The sequence below is a fragment of the Furipterus horrens genome, unplaced genomic scaffold, assembly GCF_987537825.1.
Source record: "Furipterus horrens unplaced genomic scaffold, mFurHor1.1.pri manual_scaffold_1, whole genome shotgun sequence".
Classification (NCBI taxonomy): Eukaryota; Metazoa; Chordata; class Mammalia; order Chiroptera; family Furipteridae; genus Furipterus; species Furipterus horrens.
In genome coordinates, this window is record NW_028327171.1 from 61,311,058 (window position 1) to 61,331,273 (window position 20,216).

General features: G+C 38.4%; 1 pseudogene; it reads right to left on the minus strand.

Moving 5' to 3' along the window:
* Positions 1 to 5,614: 5,614 nt before the first annotated feature.
* LOC150021205 (large ribosomal subunit protein uL1 pseudogene) lies at positions 5,615 to 6,243 on the minus strand (annotated as a pseudogene).
* Positions 6,244 to 20,216: the final 13,973 nt, after the last annotated feature.

Consider the following 20,216-nt stretch of genomic DNA (forward strand, 5'->3'; position numbering starts at 1 on the left):
TGGTGACAACAAGGTGGCAGTGAGGTGGCGGTGGCAAGATAGCAGTGGGCATCCAGTGGAATGGGCAGTTCCACATTCACTTGTGGTGAATAAAAGCCAGGAGGGACTTCTGGAGAGTGATCCCAGCCTCAGGTCATACTGTGAAGCTCAGGGTTCCAGTGCCAGGAAAATAAAGCCTCATAGTTTCAGGCTGTGAAAACAAGTGGTGGTTGGGGTGGCAGAAGAAACTGCCTATCTCTCAGGAGAGTCCATTTAGAGGGCCCCCACAGTCCTAGAACATACACAAACCCACCCACTTTGGGAACCACCATCAGGGCAACAGCTAGAGGGGCAACAGTCACACACGGAAAGTGGGTGAACTGACTGGAAAAGGGAAGAGTGCAAAGCAAGCAACATTATTGCCTCTCTGACCCCTCCCCCACATTCAGCACCACTAAGTAGTGAAATGTGTTGACCTGCACTGACAAATACGGAAGGCTCCACTCCTTACAATGTAACAGGTGTAACAAGATAGGAAGTCAAAGCAGCTCTACCAAATACACAGAAACAAACACAGGGAGGCTGCCAAGTTGAGCAGACAAAGAAATACAGCCCAAATGAAAGAACAGATCAAAATTCCAGAAAAAAAACTAAATAAAATGAAGATAGCCAACCTATCAGATGCAGGTTCAAAACACTAGTGATAAGGATGCTCAGAGAACTTGAATATGGCAAAAGCATAAGGGAAGAAATGAAGGCTACACTTAGTGAGATAAAGAAAAATCCACAGGGAACCAATGGTGAAGGGAAAGAAGCCAGAATTCAAACCAATGAATTGAAACAAAGAAATGAATAGTCAACCCATACAGAATGAAGAAACAAGAATTGAAAAAAAATGAGGAGATAATAAGAAGACTCTGGGACATCTCCAAAAGGGCCAACATCAAAATGATAGAGATGCCAGAAAGAGAAGAGGAAGAGCAGGAAATTGAAAGCTTATGTGAAAAAATAATGAAAAAAAACTTTCCTAATTTGTGAAGGAAATAAACATACAAGTCCAGGAAGCACAGAGAGTCTCAAACAAGTTGGACCCAAAGAGGACCACACCAAGATACATCATAATTAAAATGCCAAAGGTTAGACATGAAGAGAGAATCTTAAAAGCAGCAAAGGAAGAGAGTTACCTACAAAGGAGTTCCCATAACACTATCAGCTGATTTCTCAATAGAAACATTGCAGGCAAGAAAGGACTGGCAAGAAATATTCAAAGTGATGAAAAGCAAGGACCTACAACCAATACTCTATCTAGCAAAGCTATCATTTAGAATGGAAGGGCAGATAAAGTGCTTCCCAGACAAAACTAAAGGAATTCATCACCACCAAGCCATTATTACATGAAATGTTAAAAGAACTTACTTGAAAAAATAAGATCAAAACTATGAACATTAAAATGACAACAAACCCACAGCTATCAACAAATCTAAAAAACAAAAGCAAAAATAAAAATAAACTAAGCAAACAATTAGAATAAGGGCAGAATCATAAATCATTTGGAGGGTTATCAGTGGGAGGTGGATAAGGGAGAATGGCACAAAAGCTACAGGGATTAAGAAGATAACACAGGGGAACAATTTTTAACATAATTCCTGTTGAGTTGGATTTTTCAGCTGTTTTAGACTTAAATAAAACTGCAGTTAGTTTTCTTCTATCGTGTTAAGTTTTTCTCTACAGCTTATCTTAATGCAACCACTCTAGGCTGGATCGAGCTTGGATCGAAGGAAGCACTAGTGCTCTCCTATTGGCTGAGAGCAAACCTCCCTCAAGTGGGGAAAGGTGGGGAACGACCTTGGAGACCAGCAACAGGTTCATACTTGTCTAGGCTGTTCAGTTACACATGAGACAGTGCGGTGAGAGGTTGTGTGTCGCTCTATATATTGAATCGTATTCCAAAGTGTAGTCTGAGTTCTTGTCTGTATACAAGTGTCACAGAGTGGGGGTGTCCCAAAATCCCCAGAGCCTGCAGGTTGGAGGATTGGGAAAAGGAAACAGCTTTTAAAATGCCTTTACATGCCTGTGGCTAGTGGCTAGTGTCTTTGTTACACAAATGGCTTTGATACTTCCAAGGCCCCAAGAAGATGGGAGGGGTTTTGGACCATAGAATGGTACACAAAGAGTACACAGAGCATGTACAAGGTTCTGTGAATGGTCAGAACTTGTTACCATGCCCACTGCATCACAGGACGCAGTCAGGGATTTAAAAATAAGTGGCAGACATTTCTAGGAGAGAATTCCATGTGGTTTTGAAAGGGCAAAGGGAGAACCATGCGTGATTCAGTGCAACATGGCACATGTTTTCCTGGACTGTTATACAGAGGCTGATGACATCGTACCCCAGATCCTGAAGGAGACAGCTAACAGATAAGGGATGGGGAACTTCTGGGCATGTTTTTGGCTTCTAGCCTTTTGAAGAGCAAGGGAAGTGCTGGGTCTCGTGGGAGAACAGGGCTCTGAGCTGAAGTGCTCACTGCCCTCCCCAGGTTGGAATATTGTAAATAAAGACCTGTTTTCCTCAACACTAGTTGTTGGGTTTTACACCAAGTTCCCACGTGAAAGAACCCCCTTTTGCTCTGTAACACAAGGAGTTAGCAGAATTTATTATTTTATTTACATACATACTTATTTCCTTTCCTTCAGATGATGTCTGTCTCTGCTATTTCTCATCATAAGTGCCTAAACAACCTTCACTTGTTTTGTTATATCTGTGGCAGTTTCACCATTCCCAGCCAAAGGACAAACAGCGCATTTGTCAGGCAAGCCTATTTTGAATACTTTAAAGTAAAACTTGGTAATGAAGATAAGCCTTGGGCCCCTCACAAGGTATGCAAGCAGTGTGTCGAGAGTTTGTAGATGTGGACAAAGGGAACATGTGATAAATTGTCATTTGGTATACCTATGGTTTGGCGAGAGCTCTGAAATTATTCAAGTGATTGTACTTTTGTATAGTGAAAACGTCAGGATATAACAAGAAAAATAAATGTAAAATAGAATATCCTGGCCTACCATCAGCTATACACCCAATGTCTCATTCAGCTGAAATCCCAGTGCCAGTTTTCATTGAACTACCCTCTTTTGAAAAACTAGTATAGTGAAGAACTAAGTGACAGCAACGATGAACATTTTGAAATTGATGATGACTCAGTTTGTAAGGGATTTGATCAGCATGAGTTGAATGATTTGCCATGAGATTTGGCACTATCCAAAGAGACTTCAGAACTCTTAGCATCAAGACTGCACGAGAAAAACTTGCTTGAAAAAGGAGCGAAGGCATCCTACTTTTGATCAAGAGAAAATGCATTTCTTCAGTACTTTCAAAGTGATGGTGGCTTTGTGTGTTGCCATAACATACATGGTTTAATGGAGAAATTGAGAATTCCAATTTATAACGCACCTGAATGGCGACTGTTCATCGATAGCTCAAAGCGGAGCTTGAAGTGTGTCCTCCTCTACAATGGCAGTTTATTTGGTGCAGTCCCAATGGGCCACTCGGTTTGTTTCTGTGAAGAATATGAAGACATAAAGAGAGTCATTGATCTGTTGCAATATCACAAGTACAATTGGATCATCTGTGTTGACCTTAAAATGGTCTGCTTCCTTCTTGGTCAGCAACACAGATATACCAAGTATCCCTGTCTTCTGTGTATGTGGGACAGCAGAGCTTGTGAGAAGCATTGGGTGGAGTTGAATTGGCTTCCAAGATCTGACCTCAAACCTGCTGATCCAAACATTCTACACAAGCCACTTGTCGACAGAAAGAACATTATATTCCCACCTCTGCACATAAAACTGGGTCTATGAAGCAATTTGTTAAAGCTTTGCCAACTGAAGGAGACTATTCCAAGTATCTCATTATGGCATTTCCTAGCCTGTAATTTGAAAAGATAAAATACCTTAATACGTATGTTTGATAGCAGAAGTTTACTATTTGTACACAATTTTACTTACAGTAACAATATATAGCCTTTATATGAATAAAATAACTCTAAATAGCCTATTCAGATAATTTTTTCTTTTTTTCCCTTTGTATGTACATTTTATATGATTTTTGGGACAAAGGGAGGGTATCCTGTACCTTAAAAAGTTGATGTGATAGAGAAAAATTTGGGTCATTTTTGGATTCAGATGCCAAAAGTTAGTAAAAAACAAGTGTTCCCCAGTGTTGGTAGGTACAAAATAGACAAGTGGATGTTAAGTATAGTCTAGGAAGTGGAGAAACCAAAGAATTGACATGCACAAACCATGCACGTGAACTAAGGGGAGGGATTGCTGGAGGGAAGGGGTGTACAAGGCAGAGGGGGGCAAAGGGAAAGAAATTGGGACGACTGTAATAGTTTAACCAGTAAAATATGCTTAAAAAAAGAAATTTGAATATGCTTTAAAAAAAAAGAAATTTGAAGCTCTAAATATGCTGTGATTAAGGGATGACCTGATGGAAAGTAAAATATTTGGTATTATGGAAAAGAGATGTTATGTATATTTGTACTTTTACATTTTCTGTTGGAGCCATTTACTCACTGATGGTTGAGACCTGGTTTCTCAGAGTAAACAGACAAAAAAGTAGTTTTATTTTTTAATCAAATTTCTTAATATCCACAATATTCTATAATTGAACAAATGGCTACTTGAGTGGTTCTGAATATGTAGTTTAGGGTAAGTCCACAAGAATGAACAGGTTTAGAATGTGAAAATTTTTCATAAAAAAAAAAAACTAACAAAGAAATCATAAGAAAAAATAAAACCATGAGAACTATATGCACAAGGACAAAAAATTAACTTTCCTCTTAAAAAAAAATCTGTCCCTAGCAATCTTTGTTGACCATTTATTGATTACTTATTAGGTAAAAGGCCTTGTCTTGCTAACCTATCTCCTAGAGGTAACTCTACTTTGTGATTAGATGGTGCTTCTTTCCCCTTTGAAAGCAGTTTCACCTCTATCATCTCACTTTATAAGCTTTCAAGGCTAGAATAAGGAATAGAATTTTAGATTGTCTTCAGCCTAAAAACAATTAAGAACAACAAAAAAAGATTCTGAACTAATTGTTTACAGAGACTTTACAGGGACAATTCTTTTGATTGTGCAGATTGATAAAGGGTGGGAGCCTCCTGGGTAATCACTACTTTCTGTCTCTAGTGGGTGTGGTGAACCATAAGAAAAAACGTTAATTATCAGAAAGAACAAAGCTGAATTGTTCCTTTAAGCTTCTTCAAGGTGCTGGAACAAATCCAGAGGAGAAAACTGATGGGGGTGGGGATGGGGAGGTAGGGAGACGGATTTGTGTCCCAGATAGGTGAGCCTTAAGATGCTGCCCTCTGGTGCCCAAGAGGTGAAAGACAGGCTGACAATTCCAACAACCAATTTGTAAATGTGAAACATGTTGAAAGACTTTTAATTCTCTGATTAGGTCTGGGGTGGAGTTAGTAAAGGAGAATATTCTCAGTCTGAAGTAAAAACGTAAAAATTCATACAGTTGGAAGATCTCACTAAGTGGAGGTTTAGAAAAAGACTATAGTAACTGTCAGTATTTAAGAGTTTCTTTTTTCTTTTTAATGGTAGCAGTATGGTTTATTAAGCTATGCCTTAGTATAGGAGCTGGGGCTTGTCCATGGTGCTCTTGATGTACAAAGCCCGGACATTCTGCCAGTTCTTTTTGAGCAATGACAGCAGGAAATTGAAAGCTAAGTGACTGATGTATACAAGCTCATCCTTTGTCATCTTTACATGGCCAGCAACCACCACCAGACACAGCAACCTTCTTCATCTGGAACCTGATTGTGGATTTCACTTCATGGACTTTGGACATCATGTTCTCATTGTGCGTCAGCAAGGAAGGGAACTTGCCAGGCTAATTCAGTCCTGATCAGAGACTCTGAAACCAAAAAGGCATCATACTTCTTGGCCAGTTTCTTGATCAATTTCTTATTCTTGCTGAATTTCATCAGCATCTAGAGATCAATGTGGGGAATAGTCATGGCCTTGGCCTCATTACAGTGTTGCTGGTCCTGCAGAACACAGACGAACAGCTTGGGACAGGGAATGGGCTTAAGTCTGACAGTGCCCGAGGAGCACTTGTCCTTCTGAGGGTCATAGTTCTTCAAGCTGATCTACAGCTCCACCATCCTCCAAAACTTCCTGCACATGCTCTGATTCTGGTGCAGGATTTCCCGCATCACCTGGTAGAGGGTGTCTGGGGAGACTTTGCTGCTCATGATTCTTTGCAGTGCAAAAACCAGAAAAGACAAGTATTTAGACATTCTCTAAGCATTTATGTTTCTCCCCAAGATTTTATTTCACTGTTTATAAAACAAGTAATATTATTATCCTCCTTTTGGAAAGAATAGAACTAGTCTATCATCAAGGCTGTATTTATACTGAAAAGTAAGTGAACCACAGGTGATCTTATGCAAAATTCCATCCCTACCTAAAATGCTTACTCAGGAAAATGGACCATCAACCCAAATATCATAAAATTGCTTACTCTTTTACTTTGACACACCTGTATTGATACTACTAAGTCTGGGCCCCAGGGATTTAAAAAAAAAAATCTATGTGACTAACAGAAAATTAAAGGCCTTCCATATTAACCTCACTTTTTTTTTTTTTTTTTTTTTTGCATAACTGTCACAACAATCGTGGAATTTAAGATCTCAGGGAAGTGAGGTTTTTCTCTCAGGGAAGCAGATCAGAAAAAGGGAATTGAGGAAGAAAAGGAAGCAGATAGTGAGAAGTGGGAGATCATTACCAACCACTCACTCAGCCATGGGCCACTCACCTCTGCTCTCATGATAAGCTCAATGGCTCTCAGGGACTTCTTCTCAGGATTTTCTTGCTATTTTATCGAGGGCCCTTTATTTTTAAATATTTTCCATTTTTAAAATTCTGGTAAATAAACATACATAAAGTTTATATCTTAACCATTTTTAAGTGTACAGTTCAGTGGTATAAAGTACACTCACATTGTTGTACATCCATCTCCTGAACTCTTTTCCTGTTGCAAAACTGAAACTCTACCCTCATTATTCAATAACTCCCCTTCCTCCTTGTCCCTAGTCCCTGGCAACCACCATTCTACTCTCTGTTATTTCTCTAGCCTCTATTTCATCTCTGATCTAATCTTTATTATTTTCTTCCTTCTGTTAGCTTTGGGTTTCATTTGTTCTTTTTCTAGTTCCATAAGTTGTAAAGTTAGGCTGTTGATTTGAGTTATTTCTCACTTGTTTTTTTTTTTTAAGACTTTATTTTTATTTATCTTTAGATAGAGGAGAATGGAGAGAGAAAGAGAGGGAGAGAAACATCAATCAGTTTCCTTCCTCACTCTCCCAACTAGGAACCCAGCCTGCAACCCAGGCATGTGCCCTGACCCGGAAGCGAACCGGCAACCTTTCAATTCTCAGGCCAGCCCTCAATCCACACCAACCAGCAGGAGCTACTTCTTGTTTTTTAATGTAAGCATTTATAACTACAAATTTTTCCCTTAGCACTGCCTTCACAGTGTTTCATAAGTTCATGTATACTGTTTTTGTTTTTATTTATTTCTATTTTCCAGTTCTTGTGTGATTTTTTTTCTTAGACCCATTGGTTGTGTAAGAGTGTTTTAGTTTACTTTAAAAGGTAAACCCTCCTTTCTAGGCCTTACCTGGTCCTTCTTGCCATGGTTCTCTTTCACATATACATAGAACTATAAGTACAATGAACCCTTATATGCCCATCAGTTAATTTCAATAACAATCAATTCATTCAAAAGAATATATGTACCCCTATGTTCATAGCAGTATTATTTACAATAGCCAAGATTTGGAAACAACCTAAGTGCCCATCAGTAGACGAGTGGATAAAAAAAAGCTGTGGTACATTTACACAAAGGAATACTACACAGTAGTAAAAGAGAGAGAGCTCTTACCTTTTGTAACAGTATAGATGGATCTGAAGAACTGTTATGCTAAGTGAAATAAGCGAGTCAGTAAAAGACAAATACCATATGATCTCACTTATATGTGGAATCTAACGAACAAAATAAACTAATAAGCAAAATAGAAACAGAAGCATAGAGACATGGAACAGACCAACAGCTGTAAGAGGAGAGGGGGAAGGTGGGGACAGATTGAAAGAAGGTGAAGGGATCAGCCAAAGAACATATACGCATGAGCCATGGACATGGACAATAGTGTAGGGATTGCCTGAGGGAGTGGGTGGGGGCTGGGGGAGTGGAGCAAAGGGGGAAAAATTTGGACAACTATAATAGCATTAACAATGAATAGTTTTTTAAAAAAAACCAATCAACTCATAGGCATATGAGAGTTCATTATACTATTCTATCTACTTTTGTATATGTTTGAAATTTTCTATAGTTAAAAACAACAACTGCATCTCTGCAGGGGGGTTGCCATGATGTTTCATCACTGCAAGATCCCTCTGTGTTTTCCAGAATAATGAAACTTGCAGCCCTGGAGATGAATTCAGTCTCCATCTCTTGCAAATAAGCTTCTTCCCTCCCTCCACAGATAATCCAGAGATTTGGGGGCCCATATTTTCTCAATGCTAACATCTTGGCTACTGAGTTCTTCCTTAAAAGCACTCTCTTCAAGATAACTTCTCATAGTCAGCCGTAGGATGATGACACCTGAGGGTCTTGTTCTCCTTTCACTGTATTTAGGAATGTGTGCTAGGTATATAGACAGAGGATTCAGGCTCTACATTTCTAAATGGTAAGAGAAACTCTACCTCTGTTATTTTATTCCTCTTTTTAAAAGGGTTTTACTGGTACAATTTGAATGGAAAGAAGTTTGTTGAGGAATCACTGGCCACCAAGACAGGATGACATCTATGATCTTAGTAAAGTTTATGGCAGGGGCCTTGTCTGGGATGTGGTCCTCAGTTTTATAAACTCAGAAACTTAAATGTTAGCACACGTAGACACAATGGGACTCTAATGGCTGATGAATGCCAATAATTAACTTGAAATGGGAAACTTAATTACAAGCAGATCCCAAATCAATGTTTGCTGGTTAGCAAATTTCTGTCTATGGGAAAATTTTTATGCAAAGTCAAATTATCATCAGATGGATATTTGGTGAGAGCAAGCTTTAGAACAGTGAGTTTTCAACTAGGGAGAGTTAGAATCCCCTGGAGGATGGGGAGAGGGAGGAGACTCTTAGGGGGATTTGTGTGTGTGTGTGTGTGTTCTTTTCTTTTTTAGCTTATGTCATTAGAATTATGTCCAATGTCATAATTCAATAATATATTTCAGAGGGGAATTTAAACCCTATTTCTTTTATAATGACAATTATAAAAAGCAAAGTTCAATAGACTCTTCTTGGCTGGTGACACTCAGTTTGAAGGGTAGAAATCCATAAATCAGACTCTCTGGAGGGTCATAGACTTTTCGTTTTCCAAAATGAGACATTGTTCACTGAGGCACTAAGCAAAGACCATATGTGAGGCTACTTATATTTGCAGCACGCAAACAAATTTTCTGTTCTCAAGTTTTTCCTCACTAAACAATTTCGTGATGAATATAATTATATTTAATTTATGATTAGTCACTAACCTGTGGGTATTGATGTAGAAATGTACCTGTTACTTATAAAGTATTATGTACTTTACACTATAACATGTAGTATAATACTATAAAATACTACTACAGTTTTGTAAACAAGTTCTGCAGCGAGGCTAAACCACTATGTGGTAATAGCAGACATTTGATGGTCTCAGCATTGATTTTTCTTCCCTCCTCCTTCCTCAAACACCTTATGTTCATTTGAGGATTGCTATCATTCTTGGGAAGATGATTCTACTTTTGTTCTAGCACATTCCAACCCCTTAAATATGGCAACTGGTTTGTAACCTAAACCAGTCCAATCAAAGTGATCTGAAAACATTTTCTAATAATAATACTGGGACAAAGATGGGTTCACGTTCCAGGTGCCTTTAGCAGCTGCCACCTTTGGCCATGAGGAGGGCCTAAATAAAAAGAAAGCCAACACCAAGACAGGTAAGAGAAACAGAAAAATAAGTGGTGGTCACTGGGCCACTGAGTTGTTCTGGCTGAAACCAGCACGATCTCTGGACTTGACAGTCACTTGTACCAATGATTCTTTTTATTATAGCAGCCATTTTTAGTTGAAGTTGAAAACACTCATGGGTGTCAGGGCATTGCTGAATCTGGATTGTTTGAATTTCCTGTTTTCCAACAGGTTCGAATATCACTCAGTGAAGCAAGTCACAAAGAAAAAAGCTCCGGTAACTGTCATGTTCTTAACTTTTGTTGTCTGTCAGAATCATGTGGAGAGCTTTTATAAATCTGAGTCCATTTAAATGAGAATCTATAAAGGTGGGACTCAGGAAAGAGAATTCATACCCTCCCCAAGTGATTCCAATGGACAGCCTAGGCTGTGAACCACTGGTCTCAGTAAATATAGGGCTCTGTCCATTCAATGAAATCTGCAGACTCAATGAACTAAATATGTCTTCCCACTAAAGAAAAAGGAAATGCTGACATGTAACTTGTGAGGTTTATGCAAACATTACTTGTGTGACAGAAAAGCAAAATTAATTTGGAGCCTTGTTTTACCTTTAAAATATATGTAGAAGTATTATAATCCATTTTATATTCCTTTCTTGCTCTCTCCCTTTCTCCTGTCCACATTTAATAGGAGTTTACCATGTACCAGTCACAGTGAAAGACACCAGGGATACAGAGAAAAACAAGAAAAACACATTTTCTACAATACAGAAAAAATAGGTAAATAAGTTATTAATTACAAAAAAACCCCACAAACCATAAAATATATGATAAGGGCAGCAAGAGCACTATGTAAACAGAACAGGGCTCCTGCCCTCCTGGAAGAAATATTGTTTAAGCTAAAACCAGAGGAATGCATATGAGGTACCTTGGTAGATGATATAAGAGGATCCAGAGAGTGCAAGTGAAGGAACTGAAAGAACTTAGAGGAGAATGCTAGGGAGATGGGGTTGGAGATAAAGACAAGGGGCCAGACTTGATCCCAAAAGAAATGCAGGTCAACTGAAGGGTTTTAAGCAGTCAAAAGATGTGATTTCCCTTTTTGAAAGATAATTCTGGCTCCTGTGTGGGAAATGTATGAGGGAGGAGGGCAGGGAGCATGAGAGGGATTCGGGGAGACCAGTTAACTGGAGGCAGGTACAGTAGCCCAGGCAAGAACATGGAGGCCATAGGAATGGAGACATGTGGACTAATTTGAATGATATTTAAGAAGGTGGAATTGTTAGGACTTGATAATTGACCAGCTGTGGTGACTGAGTGGGGAAAGAGAAGCCAAGAGTGACACACATATCTCTGGTTTGAGCAACTGTGTGGATGGCAATGTCATTTCTTGAATAAAGAACATTGGAAGAAAAGCAAGTTGGTAGGAGATGAGCTGAAAGTACCCCCCTTGAGTTTGAAGTACCTTTCAGGCATCTAAGTGCAGAGAGCTGATGGGTAGTTACATGAGTCTCGAATTCAGAGGAGCAATATGGGATAGAGATTTATAGTTGACAGTCATCAGAAAATTAATAGTAATTAAAGCCAAGAGAATGAGTCAAATTACCTGGCATAAGTCTGTAGAAAGAAATGGCTTAGGATGAAATTCTGAGGAAAATCTACAAGTAAAAGGAGAGTAGAGGACAGAGTCTTGCAGAGAAGAATGAGAACACATCACCACAGATGTCGGAAGCAAAGTAGGAGAGTGTTTTACACACACACACACACACCCCACCACACACACATATAAGGGGAGGGGAGGGGATGTTTATTTTAGCTTTTAAAATATTTTATTTATTTACTTTTAGAGAAGTGGGGGGGAAAAGAGAGGGAGAGAAACATCAATGTGTGATAGCTACATCGGTGGGTTGCCTCTTGCCAGCCCCCAACTGGGGACCTGGCCCACAAACCAGGCATGTGCCCTGACTGGGAATCAAACTGGTGATCTTTCTGTTTGCAGGCAGGCACTCAGTCCACTGAGCCACACCAGCCAGGGTGGGAAGGGCATACTTTTTAGAAAGATATAGTGATCAATCTAACATATGCTGCTGAAATATCCACTAAGTTGAGGACTGAAAAATATGCACTAGATTTAGCAAAATGGAAGGTCCTGGAAATGTTACCAGGAGTGCCTTGGGAAAGGAAGGTGAAGTTTTTCAAAAGTTAATAAAATGGAAAAGAGCGAGTGTGTGTGCTAAGTGAAAAAGGATGTTGGTCAAGGGGTATAAGATGAGAAATACTGAAAAAAATGTTAATGCACAGAAATCAGGAAGATGGATAATTAAAAACACAAAAGTTTCAGGATCCAGAAATGTAAGGGATGCCTCTTCTACTAGACTGGAGAGAAAGAGGAGTATCAGCGCAAAGAGTAGTGAGGATTTTAGGTTTGTTGACTAGAAGTGGAGAAAGTTCCTATCTTGTCGCTTCTATTTGTTTTGTGAAGGAGACAATCATCAACAGAGAATGAGAGGTGGTGGTGGGTGAGTTAGAGGTTTAAGTAGGGGTGGAAAAGATTTGAACTAACTGTTAAAAATGTGAGACAACAGTCCTGCCTGGTGTGGCTCTGTTCATCATCCTGTGCACTGAAATGTTGAGGGTTCGAGTCCCGGTAAGGGCACATACCTAGGTTGCAGGTTAGATCCCCAGCTGCAGCACGTGAGGGAGGCCACTGAGCCATGTTTCCATGTTTCTCTCTCACACAGGTCTCTCTCTCTCTCTCTCTCTCTCTCTCTCTCTCTCTCTCTCTCTCCTCCCTGCACCCACTTCCTCTCTGCAAAAGCAATGAAAAAATGTACTTCGGTGAGGATTAAAGAAAAAAAAAGGGAGACAGACAACTGACCAGGGAAACAGTAGGCTAGTCTGGCAGTGCTAAGAGCTTAATTGAGACTGATGATCATTAATGTATAAGCTTGATAGTCTGTGTAGCTCTGTATATTTTCTCCCATAGCTCTCAGCAGCCCTGAACTAGCAAGAAAAAAGATGCATATTTTAATTCATATATGATGGTAAAAATAGATGCAATAGAAGGTGAAATGAAAAGGGTTTTGAATATTGGCAGTGATGGGTTGTTTAAAGTGAAGGGCTGTGAATCCAAGCTGGATAGGGAGGGAAATATGGATAGGCAAAGGCAGTCAAATAGAGAGGGAGTAGGGTAGGAGAATTGAGGGTCCATTTGAAGCTCAAGAACTGAACTGTTGGAAGTAGTTGACCAATGAGCTGGACCAATTTCAGAGGATGGATGTCTGAAATTGTGATTTCAGAAATAGAACAGTCCAGGTGGGGACAATGTCCAGAGAGTACCAGTGAAAGCAAGTGGCTGAAAGAAACCGGGAAGACTTTAGGAAATGAGATTCAGGAAATGAGAAGACAAGGTGTTGGATGGATCATCCACATATCCAGTTTGATGGAAGAACTTGGCAGAGAAGAATAAATGGAAGCAAAAGGCCCCATATAATCTTGCCGCTGCCCATTCCTCTGTTCACATCTACCCTCACTTAACTCAAGCCACACCAACCGCCTCACACTCCCTGAAACATATCAACTTTATTCTCACCACAGGGCATTTGCATATACTTGTCCTTTTTTCTTGAGTACTCTTTTTCCAAATATTCCACAGCTTATTGCCTCACTTCATTCATGTTTCTGCTCCAACATCACCTCTTCAGAGTTTTCTCTGACCAGCTCTTGGCTCTAATCGCTCAATCTAACACCTAATCTGTTTTTATTTTTCTTCAGAGCATTTAGCACAACCCCAAATTAAAATAAACATTTATTTTCTTTATTATCTATCGTACCACTAGAACGTAAGCTCAGTGAAGGCAGTGATTTCTCTCTTGTTCCCAGTGTATTCTCAGCACCTAAAACAGACTCTGGAACCTAGTATGTGCTCAATAAATAGTTGTTGGGTAAATGGACAGATGGAAAAGAGAAAGAACCCATAAAGTACATCAAAGGCAGCTATTAATGATAAAAGGAACATAGCTGAATGGCATAAATTCTAATGAGCTAGCACTTTGAAACAAGAGTAAAAAGGGAAAGCTTGAAAGGCCAAGTGGGTAAATGATCTGACATCCCCCTCTTCCATTCCTGAGGAACCCAAGGCTCCAGAGAACACCCACCTCCACTTAAAAAGGCAAAAGGGAAACAGGTCCTGAGGAGAGACCCAGATCTAAGGTTGCACTGACAGTGGGTCATTGTGCACAGGGGCTCAAAAAGGCATCAGCCACTATCCATACCACACTTCAGGTGACAAAAACGAAGCCTGATTTCCTACTTCTGCGCCTTTGCTATGTTCATCTCCTGCTCAGAGTGCCCACCTTGCTCATCTATCTGCTCAAGTCCTGCTCTTCTCTCAACAACTAAGAAGCTTTTTTCTGACCACCACAGGCTAATGTGTTTTTCTCTACTCTGATGTTCCACAGAACTTATTGTATGTACTATTCACTCACTCTTATTTACTCATTCATTTGTTCATTAATATTTTTTTAACTATAATTTGCCAAGTACTATCCCAGGCAATTTCATTTGATAATTACTATTTTATGTTTTTATCTTATTTCTACAAGTAAACTGTAATATACTAATTAAAAGGATTACAGTGAAACCACTAGATTATTCTCAGTTTGAAGGAAAATAGTTTATAGACACAATAGAGAAGATACAGGAAGCAAATGAAAGGAATAGTACAGCATTAAAAGGAAAAATGCTAATTAAGGTTATTTGTTTTGAATCTTCATCTCCCTAATCAACTGTGAGCTCCTAATCATGAGTTTGTTGCACTTAGCCTACATCCTAAAATAATGCTTAATTTTCAGAGGCCTGACAATTTGCAGAGCTATTTTACAAAAATCTCATTTTATAAAATAAAGTATGCAATTTTACAAAATTAATCTAATTATATTCTTGCCCTCTGTAACATTTAGGGTTATTTAGACCCCAACTTAAGCAGAGAAAGAATTGATTGAATGTATATTAGGTACTCGACAGAATGAGAAGGCAGTTCTGAGACTTGGTCCTGACAGGACAAACACACGAACACCTTCATGAGGCCATGTGACTAAGTCATCAAGCATCTTCCAAGGCTGCCACAACCATTCTCTCTGACTCCTCAGGTTTCAAGGTGCCAAAAGAGACTTAAGAGGCTCAGCATAGTCTCTTGTCTGACACTCCCACTGAACTATATCCAATTGGGAAGAGATTGTCCCCCAAGTGTAAACTGGAGCGCAATTACCGAAACAGCAAAAATGATCAAAGAAAAAAGTGCCTTCCTGATGTCCCTCTTGAGAACTATACACTCCCTCTTACGTATGCAGAGCTCCTAATTTATTGTATCCCTTCCTGTGCTTCCTCGCACTTTGACTGAATCACGTTGTTTACCTTCCCATTTCCTCTGCAGGGCTATGGACCCCAGAGCAGTGGCTGCAGCAGCGGCATCATCTGGAGATAGGTGTCCTAGAGACCCCTCAGTGCACTATTTCAAAGTTAGTTCAGAAATATTCTCACGTATGAACTGAAGCAAAAGTAAATGCATTTTTCTCTATTCCACTACAATTTTTATAAATTGTTTATAGTTCTATCTAACATAAAAAGTATACAAAATGAATATAGGAAGACATAAATCCTTATTTGCTTTCCCATCTTCTCTAAGTCTATAAAATGGCCACACAATTTTCCTCAATTTAGTAGGAACTGTTTTATATTAAAATAAAAAGAACACTAAAGTACTTTTCTTTGGTGCTGATTTCAGCTAAGAGTCTCTTTAATAGCTCCCAACCTGGTATAACTTTCTGACTAAGATAAAAAATAAAGCTCTCAGTTCACTGGAGAATAACTCTCCTAATAACTGTCTTAGGAAGAAATTGCTCTCAGGCTTTTCTAATTTGAATCTGGGAAGATAATTCCAGAAAACCATCACTGTGAAAAATATATTACTAAATTTGTCAAAGGTTCTCTTATAAACATTATATAATAAAATATAAGATTAATTTCATTAAGTCAGGAATAAGACTTAAATACTGTAAAAAGCAAGGGTGTGTCCATATAATGGAATATTATTCAGTCATAAAAAAGGTACAACATACTGGCATCTACTATAATATGAACCTTGAAAATATTATGCTAAGTGAAAGAAGCCAGACACAATAAGCTATGTATCGTATAATTCCGCTTATATGAAATGTCCAGAAGAGACAAATCCACAGAAAGATTAGTGGTTGCCAGGAGCTGGGGGAGAGGGGGAAATGGAGAGTGACTGTTAATGGATATGGGTTTCTTTTTGGAGTAATAAAAATGTTCTATCAGATAGTGGTGATAGTTGCACAACTTTGTGAACATCCTAAAAACCACTGAACTGTACACTTTGAAAGGGTGAATTTTACGTGGATTTTTTGTCAAAAATAAAAAATAATTAAAGGGAGGGAAGAGGCTTAATGAGAGGTTTGGAATGAAAATTAATTGTTCTAAGGGTCTAAGAAAGGCACAAATTTGGTAAGGCAAAGACAAAGAATGGGAGAAAAAAAGCATAGGAAAAAATACCCAATAATGACATCCTTAGAGTCTAAACATTTTTTTAAAAGGCTTTTATTGTATTGCTCATATCGTGAGACAAATAATTTTTGCCCTTTAAGTGCTAAAATTGCCTGCAGCCTTTCTTAGTACTTTTAGTCTATGAATTGTGCAACAGTCTCAGCTGCAAACCAAGCAATTTTATTATGTTGCAGCACTTAAACTCACTTGAGCTTTGTAAGAACTTTTTATTTATTTGGAGTAAGAGCACAGTTGGCAGATCATGCCAGGATATTATATTCCAACCATCTATACTTGTCCCAGTGAAACTTAAAGACTTCCCTGGATTTTCTTTTCCTCATTCTCTGAATATTAATCTGTGTGTTTTTAGTCTTTGAGTTAACTGAGAAGCCTTTTCGTTCTGTGAACTAAGCACATTCCTTCAAAACCACAGGCATCCACTTTTCATTGGATTTTTAACAATCACCACATTGGCATGCAGGTAAAAAAAGAACTCAATTTGCTTTTCCCATCACACCTCTGGTTACCTCAGGGAACCCCACTTCAATGGGAAAGGTGTAAGGATAATTTCTGGCATTCTAACCACGCCCAGGTATTCCACAATATTCTTTAGTGATCTAGCCTTTCCCCTGCACATTTCTACAGCTCTAGTCACTGAATCATGTTAGTTTTTGCCTTCCAGTAGAAGGTGGAGTTTCAAGGAAAAGAGGTTTCAACAGACAGCAGTCCAGATGAGCTTCCCTTTTTCAGAATAGCCCCTTTAGGAGATTCCTTTCTGCAGACTAATGAGTTTATGGATTAAACTACTTTCAAGGATTGAACAGGACAGACTACCATGAGAACACTCTAAACTGAGACTAGGACTTTATCCTTTGATCGACATACAACATGGGTCACTCTAAGCACTTAATAAATATTTAACAAAACTGAGTCAGTACCATTACCAAAAAGACCTATAAAAGGTTTTCAAATTTGCTTTGTTTTTCCTGTCGAGACAATGCCATACATACACTGGAGAATTACAGCTCAATGTAATAAAGAGTAAAAAAATTAAGAATAAAAAGTAAAGGCCTCATGGTTTGTGAGAAAGGGCAAAAATCTTTTTTCTGTGTTGTCTCTCTTTTTAGCTGGTTGTTGGAAGACTTCTGCAAGAGAAGACATAACTGCACAAGAGGAAAATAAAGTTATAGTCTTTGCAACTAAAAAGCGTCCATTTTTGGCTCAAGCACAGTAAAAGAGCATGGCCCACAACTCTGATGGTCACATTATTAGTAATATTCCCAAGAATAACAAACCTAATATACAATATAATTATTTTAAAAACTCAAAAGTTGCTTGTGTTTAAAAAACCAACAACCTGAGTAGAAGCCACATTCAGAGCACATTCATGCAGGTATTTGTGTTCCTCGTGCTCCTTTTCAGATTAAGCCCATTCATGAAATAGAATTCCTTTGCCTATATTTCCCCATTATGGTAAGTAGAATAGTATGGACTATTACGACCAATAATATGGACTATTATGACTAATAGTATGACCAAGCATAATTAAATCATTTGAGTTCTTGGGGAGAGGAGTGGAGCTATATAAACATAAAACAAAGAGCCATTACTATTCAGTGATCAAACCATTAAATATATACTTTATTGTGATAAAGTATACCATTGTTTTTTCAGCTCCATAGTATACTGTTTTGCAAAGCTGAGACATAATGGGATTATTTTGCTTTTATAATTAAAAGATCACTTTCAAAGTTTATAAAGATCACTAAACTAACCACATTAATGATGGAGTTGGGCTTGCTTGTTTTTTTTTTAAATAATGGCACATACACATCAGCCTTCAAAATTGTCCTTGATATTTTAGTTTTTTTTTTTTTATTTGTTTGTTTATTTATTTTATTTTATTTTTAGAGAGAGGGGAAAGGAGAAAGAGAGGGAGAGAAACATCACTGTATGGTTGCCTCTCACTCACGCCCCCAACTGGGGACCTGCCGCGCAACCTAGTAATGTGCCCTGACTGGGAATCGAACCAGTTGTTTTGTTTTTAAAAATAAGTTTTCAAGTTTGAACATAACAGTCATGGTGGTTTAAAAAGTAATATACAGTATTTAAATTAAAGGCAATGTTTTATGGTACCTTTTTCACCAGAGTATTTTCCACCGTTTGTGAAAGAAAAGAGATGAGAGTAACCTAGGATTATGAAAACTGTGAAAGGGCAGGTAAGTTAAGGAGGGACTTAATCAAACATATATTTTATAAAATAAGCACAGAGATGAGTGAGTAAATTATAGCAGGAAGACTTTAATACAGCAGCTGACAGAACTTCCTGACCATAAAGGCTGTAAAAAACTACAAAGAAGTACTATGTGTTTTCCTTTGGAGATTAAAAACAACATAGGTCTTCAGTTAGATGTAATATTACCTAAAAAAAAAAAAAAAAAGAAAAAGAGAACTGGCTTAGGTAATGTCTTGAGCTTCCCATGCTTTTTTCACTATTAGGGAGGGAAAACAAAGACCAGACCAAGTCTCTCTCTAAAACCCTTAGCCTGACCTCCTGAGTCCTTTGGGAACTAAGTAGTTTTGAACAGGTGAGACTATGTGTGTCTATATCATTTCAAGAATTAAAATTCTGGACAAAAATATTACTAAAACTATATTTAAATTCACTGATCTCTTTTTCTCCTTACTTCAGATTTCAAAGTTGTTTTTCTATAAATTAAAAAATAATAATTTATTTGTTTGTTTATTTATTTTATTTTTAGAGAGAGGGGAAAGGAGAAAGAGAGGGAGAGAAACATCACTGTGTGGTTGCCTCTCACTCGCACCCCCAACTGGGGACCTGATGTGCAACCTAGCCATGTGCCCTGACTGGGAATCGAACCAGTGACACTTGGCTCGCAGGCCGACGCTCAATCCACTGAGCCGCAGCAGCCAGGGTCAAAGTTATTTTTAATGAGTTATCAAACTCATTATAGAAATTAAGAAGGAAAAGAAACAACCATAATCCTACCACCTAGAAATCACCAGGTAACATTTTCTGTTCCTTGAATTATCTCTGTGTGTATGGGACATAATTCAGGGCCATAAAATGAGATCTCACTCTATACAAGTATTTTCTAAAGCCTGGTACTGTGCTAAACATTCTGTATACACAGTCTCATTTAGTCCCCACAAGCCAATAAGGTAGGTGTTATTATTCCTATTTTAGAGATGAAAAAAACAAGACTTTGGGAATTAATTAAGGTCCTATAAGAAGCCACAGCACCTAAATTCAAACTCTTTCGCCCTGCTCCCAAAACTGACTTAACTTTTTCATAGGATTAAGAGCCCTCATACATGCATCCTTTACGCACACGCTTAATGATTTTTCAAACTTTCCTTACTGTCAGGTTATCTGTCAATTTGCAAAGAAGATATATTTCCTTCTTACCATTTCTCCGCCACCTTTCCAATTTGCTGCTTTATATTTGCCTAAGCTTGGAAACGTCAGTAACAAACAAGCTCACTGAAATCCTGTGAAATACAGGGAGACTTCCAGTGGGTGAAGTATATGTAGGCTTTGTATACATATATTATTTCCTACTCAAAGCTCTGATCTTGGTTTGAGACATGAAGGGTATGACACTTAAAGTCTAAACATGTATCAGTCAATCCTGA